General features: G+C 34.4%; 1 protein-coding gene across 5 annotated transcripts in view; it reads left to right on the top strand.

Moving 5' to 3' along the window:
- Positions 1 to 13,748, top strand: part of LOC145685842 (uncharacterized) — a 137,863-nt gene that overhangs the window by 15,992 nt on the left and 108,123 nt on the right. For 4 of the 5 annotated variants that reach the window (XM_081758459.1, XM_081758457.1, XM_081758456.1 and 1 more), the window contains exon 2: positions 13,234 to 13,441. The exons of the other annotated variant lie outside the window; for it this stretch is intronic. The gene's annotated coding sequence lies outside the window, so the exon portion shown is untranslated. The remainder of the gene's footprint in view (positions 1 to 13,233; positions 13,442 to 13,748) is intronic. 5 annotated transcript variants of the gene reach the window in all.

The raw sequence follows: 13,748 nt of genomic DNA, 5'->3' as shown, positions 1-13,748 counted from the left end.
TAAGTTCTTGGAGACAGGAAGCGTCCTGGACCGTCCTCGAAGTAGGAGTGTGAGTGGATTCCAGCGCCGCCTACGCGAATGTGTGGACGTAAATGGCGCCCAGTTGGAGGTGTGGCGGTGAATGAACTGTGCTGGTGCAGATTACAGGTAAAAATTTAATCCTTCCGCTACCGTTTGCACTTTATTTGATTTCAATATGAGCATTTTTATGTAAATTATAAGCGAATTAAATCTGTCCATACTTTATGAAAACCCTTTATTATGCTCAGTAGCTATGGCTGCAGACAATTTAGGATATCGTTATCAGAAGTGCCTAACAGTGGAAGAAATTGCTGATGAATTATCTCGAATTGATTCAGCAGACATTATAACCTATGCTGTTGTTACCATTCTCCCGCCAAGTGCCACAGGTGGTATTACAGACGAAGACGAAGCAAAGGATGAGGACACTGGTGAAGTGGACGTTGTCGATGTTTCCGGGAGAACTCGGGTTGGAGTGTACTGTTGTTGATCGTCTATGTGCAGATAACCAAGACGATAATCTGTCCACGAATAGCAAATGTACTTTTTTTTGTATGAAACGCCTATATAGAGGAAGAAAGAACCATATTATCCGAAATGTGTGAATAGTAACTGTTATGCTGCTGCAGTAGCATCTCAGAATCAAAAGGACAAACTACAGAGCCATAGTCCGCTCCAAATTTTTGAAGAGTTCATAACGTTTGATATGTTAGAGTATATTGTGAAGGAAAGTATTCTGTATGCTACTACTATTAGGAACGACACCAAGTTCGTGTTCTCAGTGGAAGAACTTAGGGTTTCCTTGACATTTTTATCCTTTCAGGTTACAATAGATTGGCACAACAGGAACTATATCGGAGTCAGAGTGAAGAGCTATGTGTTTTCGTTATATCGCAGTTAATGCAAAGGAATCGGTTATAGAAGTTGAAATCATTTCTACATTTCAATGACAACAATGATGTAAATTTTAACAAGGAATTCAAAGTTTGACCATTGATCGATATGATAAATTGAGGTTTTCAGAAATTCGATGTATGCGAAAAGCATTTTTCAGTGGACGAAATGATCGTAAAATATTTCGGCCACCACAGACTGAAACAATTCTTGAAAAGAAAGCCAATTCGATTTGGTTACAAGTTTTGGGCTATATGCGGAGCTGATGGTTACTGCTTCAGTTTTGATTTGTATTGTGGACGTGCACCTGACGATAACAAGGATAGAATACCACTTGGAATAGAAGTTGTTGAAAACCTTATTATTCCCTTGTAAGTGACCCGCTCTCCTACGAACTGTTTTTTGATAATTATTTCAATAGCTTCCAACTTATGTGGGAATTTAATTCGTTAGGGTTCAAAGCAACAAGGAGCTCCAAAAGAAAGGGAGGGGATCCTATGACTTCAGATTTGATTCAACAAACGAACTTCTAGTGGTAAATCGGAATGGCAACAATTGTGTCACCTTAGTAACAAATTACGATGAGATAAATCATACTCGACAAGATATTTCCATAAAAGAAAGGAAAGAATTATTCTACAACCTCAACTCGTTGCAAATTACAAGAATATGAGAGGGGTTAATTTGCATGATTGGCTGGTATCAAAGTATCAAGTTTCTGTCCGTGGCAAAAAATGGTATTGGCCATATTCGTGCGAATGCTTGATATGGTTATCGTCAATGCTTGGCTGTTACACAAAAGGGTGAGTTCGCAACCAATTACTATGCTAAACTTTAGAAGAACAATTGTTTTGGCCTCGATCAAGACAAAATCTCCAGGACCGCTTTCTACATCAGTTGTATCGAGAACCAAATCCAAAGCTCAACTTCATCGTCTACCAGATGACATTAGATTTGATGGAAGAAACCACTTTCCTGGGAAGAGGGAAAAGCAAGGGAGATGCCTGCAAGAAAACTGCAAAGGAAAACCGCGGAACTTTTGTATGAAATTTAACGTGTCTGTGTATTGAGTGTTTTGCCTTTACCATACAAAAACTAGGAGTAAAAAATAACGTAATAAATAGCAATAAAAAAATGTCATATTCTCATAATGACTGAAAGTGTATTCTAACATAAAGTTTATTGTTCTAATTCCTGAAATGTATGTATCTAATATCAAGTTTATTGTTGTAATTCCTGAAATGTATGTATCATTTTAGATAGTATTTCAATAGTACATTAAAGCATTGTAGAAAATGAAAAATAAAGTGTCTTGCAATGCAATATATGTTTATTCCGTATGTATGTATTACGTTTATTGTTGTATATGCAAATAATAATAGAACTTAGATAAATATTTTTATTTACGAAGTAAAATATTCTAACGTATTTTAAAGAAAATAAATGTTGAAAGTTACGTGCATCGTTAGAAAATTATCAAAAAAGAAATTCAGAAAAAAATATATAAAAGTATATCATAAAAAAACACTATTCTCAAATGAGGACAGGCCCCTCATGCCCTCGCTTCATCTTGGTTCTCAGAAATTCTGTCAAACTGCAAATGCTTATCGTTAATAAGAAAGGAATTTGAAAGAAATTCCAAACTTTTTAAAAGTATATATACTTGGTCCTTAACGGGTTAGTGATAGGACCTTAATAGTAGAAGTTTAAACAGATATCCATCTTTTTTAGATTAAGGTTAAAGGCTCTGCCCCATGAATTTGTAACAGTGTACTTAATTTAATCTATTCATATTGTACAAGAGACTCGCAGATAAAACTTGAATACATTTAACATTCAATAGTCACAATTTTTCAAAATTTTATAAATCGTGGCAATTCATATAAAAGCCTTTAGTCTTTTTACCGTAATTGAAACATTTACATTCGTTAATATGTACACACTGGGCAGTTTGGAATGAATTTTTTAACATAGCACCTAGCTCAAGCCTTTGTTTAACATAGCGCTTTAATTAAAACGCATGTTCTAAGGAGGGAGGGGATTTATTAGTCGTGTTAAAAATCACGGGTCTGAGAAACCCCGCAAGTTAAGAAAATGAAATATTCGGTATAGCTAACATTAAAAGTAATTTTACAGTTCTAGCGCTGTCGAACAGTCCACTTCTAAGGACAGAAAGGGGAAATTCACACTAATTATTTCCTTCCACATTCAACCGACGTTGTCTGATTTGTTGTCACCTGAAAACGGTTGAAGTGTTTGAAATGAATTCTTGAACGTAACGCTTTGCTCGAGTCTGGATTTTATTTTGTGCATGTCCTCCGACAGCGGGATATTAAAATGTATACTAAAGGTAGAATGTCTCACCAGTCCCTCTTATTTGTCAGATTAAACTTCGTGTATTAATTCTTGAAAAAAGTGGACAACTGCCTCAGCGTTTTAGAGAATTTCACTTTCATCAGTGAACGAAGAGACGATTTTTATAATATTTTTTTTCTTAATATGTTAAACTAACATTTTCTCTCGCATCACGGGAGAATAGCTGAATTGTTTGAAATGAATATACAAACATAGCATGTGATTCGATCCGGGTATTTATCATGCCATTTTTGATAAATAGCGTATCTTAGGGTGAAAGGGAAGTTAAAGTTGAGTATCTCACTATCTTCTCACGTTAAGGAAATGGAATTCAGTATATTTACTTCTTATTGAAAATAAGTTGATACATGCACAAGAAACAATTGAACCGTTTAAAATAAATTTTTAAACATAGCTTGAGTTAACTTTGGTGTTTATGATTAGTCCTCCAGTTTAGTTGACATGCGGTTCGTAAGAGTAAAAGACTTGACGTACATTTATTCGCGAATAATTACGGCTGTACCGTTTGAAAAGAGTTTTTGAAAATAATTAACTCTTTGGTCGAACTGGATTCTTGTTATTTCAGTTCGCTTAAAATAAGCTTCCCAGTGGGATGGGGAAGAGGGTTCAGATGTACTTTCCAAATATTTGTCATAAACCTTTTTGCGTCCTAAGAACAGGCATTTTAAGTGGAAAAAAGTCATTTTGGTTAAAAATGTTTTACTACAAAATATCTTGCACCTTTAAAATACGATTTAATCGCTGCATATTGCAATGCATGTCTTTTGCAGTTTGCAAGATAGTAACATATTCTACAAATTACACTTTATATTTTACTTTCGGCCTTTGCTGATGAAGATGCTGAAGAGGAAAAATTTACATTAGATTTGTTGCGTCCAATCATTGTAAATTCAGTTCACAAGATCACGGTAACCGCGCCTCCTCTTAGGCATTGCGTGAAGAATGTACTGCTACTAATTATCTAACAGAAATATCAGGAAATTCTTGATTTCGCTTTTACTCTAATATTACATAATGAAGAAACATTAAACAGTTTATCAATTGTAAAAAGGACATTTAGATTTTATTCTGGTTTCTGTTTTTGCAAAAGTAATCAAGTACAAGTGGTTTTAAATAAAAAAAATTGATTCAAATAAAAAATCAACAAAAATCGTGCTTTTTTCCAACTCTGGTTTGTAGCGACTCTTTTGGTCGCATTGGAGTTAGTGTCTCTTTTTAGCAACAAAGCTAGATGAGACGTCGGAAATGAACCATATGAGCTCGCATCGAAATCTAACTCGGACTTCCTGGACTAAAGGGCGTGGTTAGTGCATGACTTCGGAGCACAGAGTTCGGGGATCATTCCCAGTGCAAGAAGTTTGAAATTTATACGCGTTACGCTTGTTTCGATTCCACTTTAAATTTAAGTCTACGCTTCGTATAGCGTCGGTGATGAAGATCGATGCTAAGCTTCAACGAACCAATTTTGAAATACGGTACTCTGCTTTATACTCAGAGCTTTCTCCTTTCTATGTATGGTTAACGTTAAACGACGTCGAAACTGTCACTAGTCAACTTAAGGGTCCCGAAAAACTATGAATTCGATCCTAATGTAAATCGTTCTAAATTATTTTTACATGCATCTATTTCCATCTTTGATGCTAATGGGGTCTCAACGTGGACTTAAACGCCATTGAGAGCGACACTGTTCGTTTCAGCAAACTATGAATTCTACACTCATATAGGCTGTCTTCGACCTCCCCACTCCCTAGGTATGCTAGAGGTAGTATCGCCACTGAGGCTAAAGTTGGACTTAACATGCATAGAAACTGTCACCAATCAACGTAGGGATATCGGAAAGTATTTATTTCAAGAATAATATAGGTTATTTTCGATTATTTGTATGCGTCGCCATTTTCCCTCAGGGGTTTCTAAACTTTGACCTAAATGGCATCGGGATTTTTAGTCATCTCAGCTACCCCAAAAACTATAATTTTCATGGTTTTCGATCATTTTCATGTTACCTCTTAGATATAACAAGATGTTTTGCCCCCACAAAACTATTTTCTAGACTAGGTATAATGTGTGTAACTGGCAGTATGACAAGGCCATTGCAATTTCAAATTAAAAGTAAAATTTAAGGAGGTTAAGCTATAACACTTGACAAAATGCATATAACTTCTCCAAAGCGTAACTATTGGGTTGAATTTCACTTTATAATAGTGCATAATACTCACTACTTCGAACTTTTGCAGCAACGTTTCACAAATCATGTAATCACGTTTATTTAACTTTGAATGATCCAATCCTTAACGCTATTTAACATACGATGTAACTAATTTTATTTTCTGTCCTTTTTGGTTCGTTGTGCTTATAATCCGAAAATATACACGCTCCTGTTTTCGCAATATATGTAGGTTATTAGCCGGTTTTGTTTAGAAAATAAAATGTCTATCACCATGGGAACGAGAAGGATGTGTCTTCTCACTATTTCAGCCCATATCGGAAGTCAATATTTGAGTGAGTGATTTGTTTTGAAGTCTCCATTTTTGTTTGTTAGACAAAAGTAACAGCCACATCATTGTAACGGCAAATGCCATCGACTTGTATGTCCCATTAAAGTACCCCTGACGATACACTGCACAGGATATCCAGCACATGTGTAGAACTCACCCAATATCTTGATCCCCTTCTTTTCCGGGAAATACAACATTTGAGCCTTTCTGTGATGAGGTGTCATCTCGTAGCATAATTTTATTAGATTTATTTAAGCAACTTCACGGAATGATTTATTACAAATGATACATAAGACACGTCTGAAGTAACAATACACTAAAATATTGGTCCGAAGGTTTTATCGCCACATTAAGAGCTGTAGATTTCCAGTAAATGCATATACTGAATCCATGGGATTGTAAAACCTCGGCAAAACGGCAAACAGAAACAATCTACAAGAATCCACCTGATCAGCAGAAAGACTCAGCAAAATACTTGAAATGTCACGTGACCTAATGTGTACAGTATCTGTTATGACTCAGAAACTACTTTACGATTTGATGTCAGCTTTATGGAAATTCAGAAGATACCCGTCGACTGGGATGTGAGGGAATCAGTGCCCATAGCAATTGTGTACTTTCCCTTTTACATTGTGTTAATTTGTGTGTTTCCAGGAGTATCTTCGTACGCTTCGGCAACTAGGCATTAGGATTACTGTTACTAGGGAATTTAGACATAATACCGGAAAATATCTTGTTTATTGTTAAAAAATCGAATTTGATGTTTCCTATATCAAATGCCCCTTTAGGTAAGTACACTTATAAATTTATTTCATAAATGTTTGAAAATTAACTTCTTAAGTTTGTTGCCGTAGTTATTTGCCTGTCTTATATAAATTATATTTTTTTTCCTTAGCTGTTGCCAATTATACATGAGCATGGATTTTGACACGAAAATCGTAAGGTATATTGACAGAAAACATGGCTTGAAGTATAGATTATTTTTCCTTAGGATTATGTACCTATTGCAATAGTAATGGTAATCTTATTGTCAACTTTACGTGTATAATCACCTTTCCTGGAAGTGTGCTGATTGAACGCATTTTACTTGTTTATACCCAAAATCCTGTAAAGTGAAAATGTTTCATCGTACATTCTACAGAAAATACATATGTTTCTTAAAAATGGAAAATGAAATCAATCATTCAGCTTTACGTCCCATGGTTATGCTGTGCAGACTAAAGGAGACGGTGACATTATATCTTAGTTTACTTTAAAAAAAAAAAAAAAAAAAAAAAAAATTGAATAACGTGAAAGTCTTCGTAAAGGCCATGCTCTTTAATTCGTGCCTAGCTGTTAATGCCACTTCGTTCGTTGCCGACATTATACTAGGCAGTTGTGTCTATAGATTGAAATCATCTTATTCCAAGGTGTCTACTAGTCAGGGAAAGTCAGGGAATTTGTAGGGTGAGACAATTTCATTATGTTTCAGGGAAAAATCTCTCCTAGGATCTCTATAATGGGAACTAGCCTAAGGCTAGCTGGGGCTTCGTCCCAAGACCCTTGCGCTAGCTTCGCATCTCATAAACCTACATTTCGTCATTATGGCCCTACCGGAAGTACCAATATTTTGAGGTGCAGAATATGTGCCACTTAAATAAGATGGGAAAGATTTTTCAGTTTCCGATAAAACCCACGTAAAATGACTTTTTTTTTTTTTTTTTTTTTTTTTACTTAAATAACGCTATCATAAAACCTACAAGCATACCGAATTTCAAGTTTTTAAAATTCCAATTTCAGTTACTTAAAACATGAGATTGCATGCCAAACCAGCATTAAATAACATGAGGAATTTTTTCATTGTCTATTTTCACAAGTTTCTCTCCGAAAGCATACCAAATTTCAACTCTCCACGTCAACCGAAAGTTTCCGTTGTGTCAGTCAATTTGGGCGCGAGTCTCTTTTCTAGCTTTTAGTCTTTTTTTTTTCTTGAGCTTTCTTGTCTCTCAATGTCTCTTTTCTGAGGATTTTTGTCTGTCTCTCTCTTTTTTAAATGTCAGTATCTGCTGAGTTTTTTTTCTTTTGTACATTCAGATTTTTTTTTTGTATGTCCAGTGATAAAAGTAATAAATTTCAGGATGTAATTATTTCAATTTTGGTATCATCTCTTTTGTCTTATGCCATTTCTCTCCCTAGGGAGTTATACTTTTCCACTGTTCTCATGTATGTTTCTTTACCTTCAGTTTCAATATTTGATCGTACCAAGGATGTCGAAGAAGTGTCATTTCAATGAGTTGTGGTTGGAGGACCTCCAGTTCAAACCTTGGCTTGCTAAAGTAGATGGAGATCAGTATAAGGCCAAATGTGTTTATTGTTATAAAACATTTGATTTGAGCAACATGGGTCGTCGTGCAATACATAGTCACTCTGCAAACAAAAGACACCAGAAGATTTCTGCCACAGTACATACTAAGTCACAACCAAAGATATTCAAGGCTTTTCGTGGACAACCACAGTTATTTTGAGCAAAGTGAAATGGGAAATAGAAAAGTTCTCAAATGCACTGTACAACGTCTTCAAGAATTCAGCTGCAAGAAGAGGAAACTATGTTGATTGTTCTTTTTCAAATATTTTCAAGAAGTTTTGCAGGACATACTGGCTGAAAAGTATATCTGCAGTTAGTTGAGCACTTGAAATATTACCTAACATCAGAAAATATTGCAGCGAGTACAAGCCAACATGTAACAGCTACAAAATTGTAACACTTGCCTTGGAATCACAATTTCTTGAAGCAAGGTTGGGATTCTTTATTTCTGTGGCTGCACAGTTGGAAGCTTTGTTGGTTGCTCCTCAGGTAGACAAACTAGTAGTGCTTTTTTCTCTTTTTACAGACCTGACGTGTGTGACGAAGAATTTAATGATGAGGTTCCTGAAGTTATCTGTTATCAGTGAACCAGTGGTAAGAATAGATGTCTTGAAAGAAGAAAGCCATTTTTTTTTTTTTAATCATGAGTGTGATATTGGATTTACTGGCAAAAGCTGTCCTGAAGAAAGCTACTTAAATGAACAGGAACATTTAGAATTCCGTAAGGAATGCGGCACCATTTTGGCAGCTCTGGTCGGCAAGATTAAGGATGTAGTCCACTGAAATATCCGTTAGCCAAAGGACTCACTGCTTTGAATCGTAAAATTGTCGTTACCCAACCAACATTGTCAGTACAAAGATTATTTGCTGCTCTTGAAGTTTTCGTTTCAAAAAAGCAAATTACAGCACATGAAGTAAAGTGACAATTCCCATTTTTCGTAGAGTCCCCAACTTTGTAAGTTAATTTGGAGTTCTTTTCAAGAAAAGCCGACAGGTTAGATGAGTTATACTCAGAACTACTCAAAGGCAAATAGGATTATGAAGAACTGTATCATTTTGTGATTAAATGCCTTATTATATCTCATTGAAACGCCTCTGTTGAGTCTGGCTTCTCAGTAAACAAAGATATCTTACTACCTAATCTTCAAAAAGTGTTACTTATTGCACAGCGTCTAGTGTATGATAGTGTTCCTAAATTGGGAGGCATTCTGAACATCGAAATTACGAAGCCTATGATACATTGTGTGCGAAATGCTTCACAAAAAAGAAAGGAAGCATTAGCAGAAAGTTGTCTTCAGAAGCAACAACTGAAAGACGAACAATCAGAGCGAAAACAAACGGTTCAAAGAATCAAAGAACTTGAAGCTATGAAAGCCAAACTTCAAGAAAACACTGACGAGGAGATTGCTAAATTAGGCAACCAGATAGAAGTGTTGCAGAAACTGTAAAGAATCTGACTAACGTTGTGAAGTGTATGTGAATACAGTTTTAAGGTTATATATTTGTTCGTGAACATTTAATACTACTCAGTGAGGGTTATGTATGTATACTGAAAACTGTATAAATATAATACAAATTTTTAGTTTTTAAGACTTTCAAGACAATACCGGTACTTTTCTTTTTATTGTAATTCCATATTTGCAGGTTTTGAACATTTCAGTTTCAATTTTTCATTGTTTTGAAAGAGTTTTTGCAATAGGCTGATAAAATGTTTTTTGATTCAAATACGTTTTTATTACTTGATTTTTACCCAGAATCGGTATCGAGCCCGGAATCGAGAATCGGGAATAAAGTTTCAGAATCGGAATCGGAATTAAGAAATTCTGGAATCGGCCTATCCCTAGATTTTTGTATTCATATGAAGTGCATGACGTTACATCCAGATAGACGTTTTATCGTACTTATATGTTATTTTACCATCTGCAGAGGTATCTTTCTCGTTTGTGTCAAGAGTGCAGCGTCTTGTTTTGAAATGTTCGGATATTATATAGGTAGTTCTTCGTTGGAGTGTTATTTTCGTTTCTGTTAAGATATTGTAGCATATTTCGGTTAATGTGCTGCATGGAGTTTTATATATATGTATGTTTGAGACTTAAATTTGTCAATAGATCTGACTATCGTAAACGCGGGTTATTTGGAAAATCAGGGGCTACTTGGATAACTGACATTTTTTGTGTTATATGGTACAATGATGAGAGAACTATGGCAAGTGTGTCATTTTCTTCCAAATCAGTGAAAAGTAGGAACCTAAAAGGAACAATATGGATAATCATAAGTGCTGTGTCTTATTCATAGACTGGTCTAAAAATTCTCACATCAATTGATACTTTTTTGTGTGTTTTTTGAATTTTCTATCTCTGTGTTTCCGTAATGTAAAGTCATTTATAGCTGGTTTTCTAAATATCATTGCTTTCAAAAGTTTCCTAATGAGACAAATTAGTTTTACATTTTCAGTTCCTTCCTGGGACAATCGGTGGACATTTTGTTATTTCCTTCCATTTTTCTACTAAAAATGATTATACTGATCAGGAGATAGACAACGATGACATGATTGAAATTTAGCCTGAACCTACCTACAACTGCAGAGAACAAAGTTGGTTTTCCATATGACTTTGCAGCAAACAATTTCAATATGTGAACTTTTGTCCTGATCGTTCTGTTACATTATTATTATTAAAATATAACAGTACCATATGATATTTTTGCAAAGGGTTAACGTCAATGTACACTCATGTCCAGAATTATTGTCGCATGTCTATAAATATGTTGTTGTAGGAATATAATTTGATTACGAATTTGCGTGGTATTTCGTATAATGTTAGTATGTGTATAATAAGCAAAAACATATATGTGACAAATTTCATGTCAAAAAAGCAGTAAATAAGAACAATAAAACAAAAATCAAACTTCGTTGTCCATTTAGCATCATTTTGTTTTACTCATTCTAATTTTCGTATTTATAATTCTTTTCCTATGAAATTTACCACAAATATACATTTCCCGATAATACACATATTATCAGTATTAAAATTATCCTGCAAAATCATTATCAAATTATATTCTTAGAAGAACACAGTTAAAGATATGCGACAATCATTTTGGACATGAGTGTACCTTTGCAAAAATGGTACCAGGTAATTTTGTAAACCAATATCTGATACATACATATATTTCATAAAATTGTGTAGGGCATGTTTTAGTTTCTTTAAACCAGTCTCAAGAGCCTATGCGTGTATTGTCACTTGCCAAAATTTCCCTTGCATTGTTTGAAAAACTACCGGTTATAAAGGTATATTGCAAAACCAATCTTTTTGCTGGTTTTGTAGGCCTTCAGGAAGACAAGCTCACAATAGTAGTTAGTTTAGATTGGTTCAACAAGTTATTGTGCTTAACTAAAAGGTTGTGCAAAAAGAAGGCACATTTTTTTATTTAAAACAGCCTAGGAACACATTACTATGAAAGAAATATAGGCATGTTGCATATCAATCTTGTCAGGAAAGTGTTATCCTGCAAGTGGTTCTTTTCAAATAGTTCCATCTTTCACACAGCTCATACTACTACGAAAATACGTATATTTTCGAAGTAGCCCCAACACCGGGGCTACTTGGAAACAGCACATTTTGAATCCTGAGAGGCTTCAGTCTGAGTAAAAGTTTATGACTACAGAAAAAGATCATGTGGTCTAAGCTCTAGAAACATCACAAGCAGAAAAATAATTACTTGCAATAAATAACAAGGGGTAGTATGAAAACGAGAAAAACAAAAAGCTTTCCAAGTATCCCCAGTTTACAGTACCAGTTAAATAAAAGTTCTTGATATATATAAGTAACAGGCAGTGACATTTCTTTGTTCCCGACTTATTCATTTCTTTATTTGATATAAAAAAAAGGTCGAGGACTTCCATTTAATTTTGCACTGTCCTTTGAGGGGGTAAAAAGTAAAATACACTGCTTCTAATTTCACAGTTTTGATTACAGCAATATCATTGTGACGTCTCGAATCTTAGTTACGAACTTCATGTCTAATGCGGGTACGTTTCAGGTAGTTATATTTAATCCTAAGTACATTAATTATAACTTATCTGGCACGTAGATAAAATTTCAACGACGGTTATTTGCACTATTTTCTAATTCAAAAGATGAAAATTAAGCTACGATTTAAGGAAGATCTTTCTAGGTACCGTGATTTGGTTTCTCTTAAATCGAATCGAAATAACTTTTTCTCGTTAAAGGACCACTAATGCCTAGATGATTTTCTCAAGAAACATTTTTCTTTTCTCACCTTTCAAATTAATCTTGTGATGAATACGCGTGTGCATTAGACCTTCAGATGCTTCTGGCAGAAGAGTAAAATAAGAAAAAAAAAATATCACCATTGTAAAGAAATTTAGTCCGCACAACTATGTAAATATTACTCTTCTATAACTTGTTACAACTTAAGTGCGTTATTACTTTACGTAAATGCTTGTATTAAAAGATCTCCATACGTCATGCCTAATACAAGTACGGTACACTTTTTAAGTAGAGAATATCTGTACTGGCATGAAGGATAAGGCTTCTAAAACTTGCTCGCGTAGTAGAAATTAATGTGTGTCTGGTTTAAATCTAAAAGATGTTGTTGAGTTTGTGAATTGTGTTAATACTTTCTTCATGCTTACTACTTCTGTTAATAATGTTCTTTATGCCGTATAAAGATAATATAGTCTTCCAACTTCATTTTCTTAGAACTATGTTATGAGAAGAAAACAGCATTAGAAAATTTTAAAAATTGCTTTTAAGTGCGAGCTCTTCAATTATTTTTATTTTATTTTATTTTTAAAAAAAATCAGTAGTTTTGAAATCTATGTAATAGATACATGACAAAATCCAAGGATTAGGTTTAATCATTTGAGTGCCAACAATTATGGTTTCTCATCTAAATTTCTGAAAGTGCAGACTACTTTCCAACTTCTATATGTTTTAGTTATCATAAGATAAATATAAACACATTTTAAAATATTTACATATAAAACGTTTCATTTAACATTATTTCTGAAATTAATATCTCATTTCTATAATCTTGCCATACTTTTTGTTGGGACTTCTTATTTCGTTTTATTTTTAGAAGTGCATGCTGGTTAGAGACATTCGTACGGAAAAACCTATCTATCCGAGGAAGGTTAGATATGTTCGAACCCCATATTCCAGTATGGTGTTTCTGTCTCCACTCAAAAATCGTTGGAAGAACAACTGTAGCAGATTTCCTAGTAGCGCATGGGAAAGGATACTCATGAAAAAGTAGTCTTCCACTTAGCACTGGAAGCAATCATTTCGTAAGTATTGAACCGTCATCATTCTGCGTGTTATATATTTAATTGGGAGATAACATTTTCTCTTCTGTATAGTCAAATGTATCATTGTAGATAATGTTTAAAATGCTGTGTCAGCTGTTGGTAAAAGATGGATAATTGTCCACGTTAAAACACCTGACACAGAGGAAGACCGGGGATTACAGGCAAAAATACGAAGTGGTTCTTCTCAAAGAAAATAACATATATCATTACATAAGTAAGTATACTGATAAAGGTACATACCAATCTATGAAGAACAGTTGATGTGAATAGTATCTACAGGAGTGTG

The sequence above is a fragment of the Thermobia domestica genome, chromosome 5, assembly GCF_964235325.1.
Source record: "Thermobia domestica chromosome 5, izTheDome1.hap1.1, whole genome shotgun sequence".
Lineage (NCBI taxonomy): Eukaryota > Metazoa > Arthropoda > Insecta > Zygentoma > Lepismatidae > Thermobia > Thermobia domestica.
This window is presented reverse-complemented; position numbering and strand designations above follow the sequence as displayed.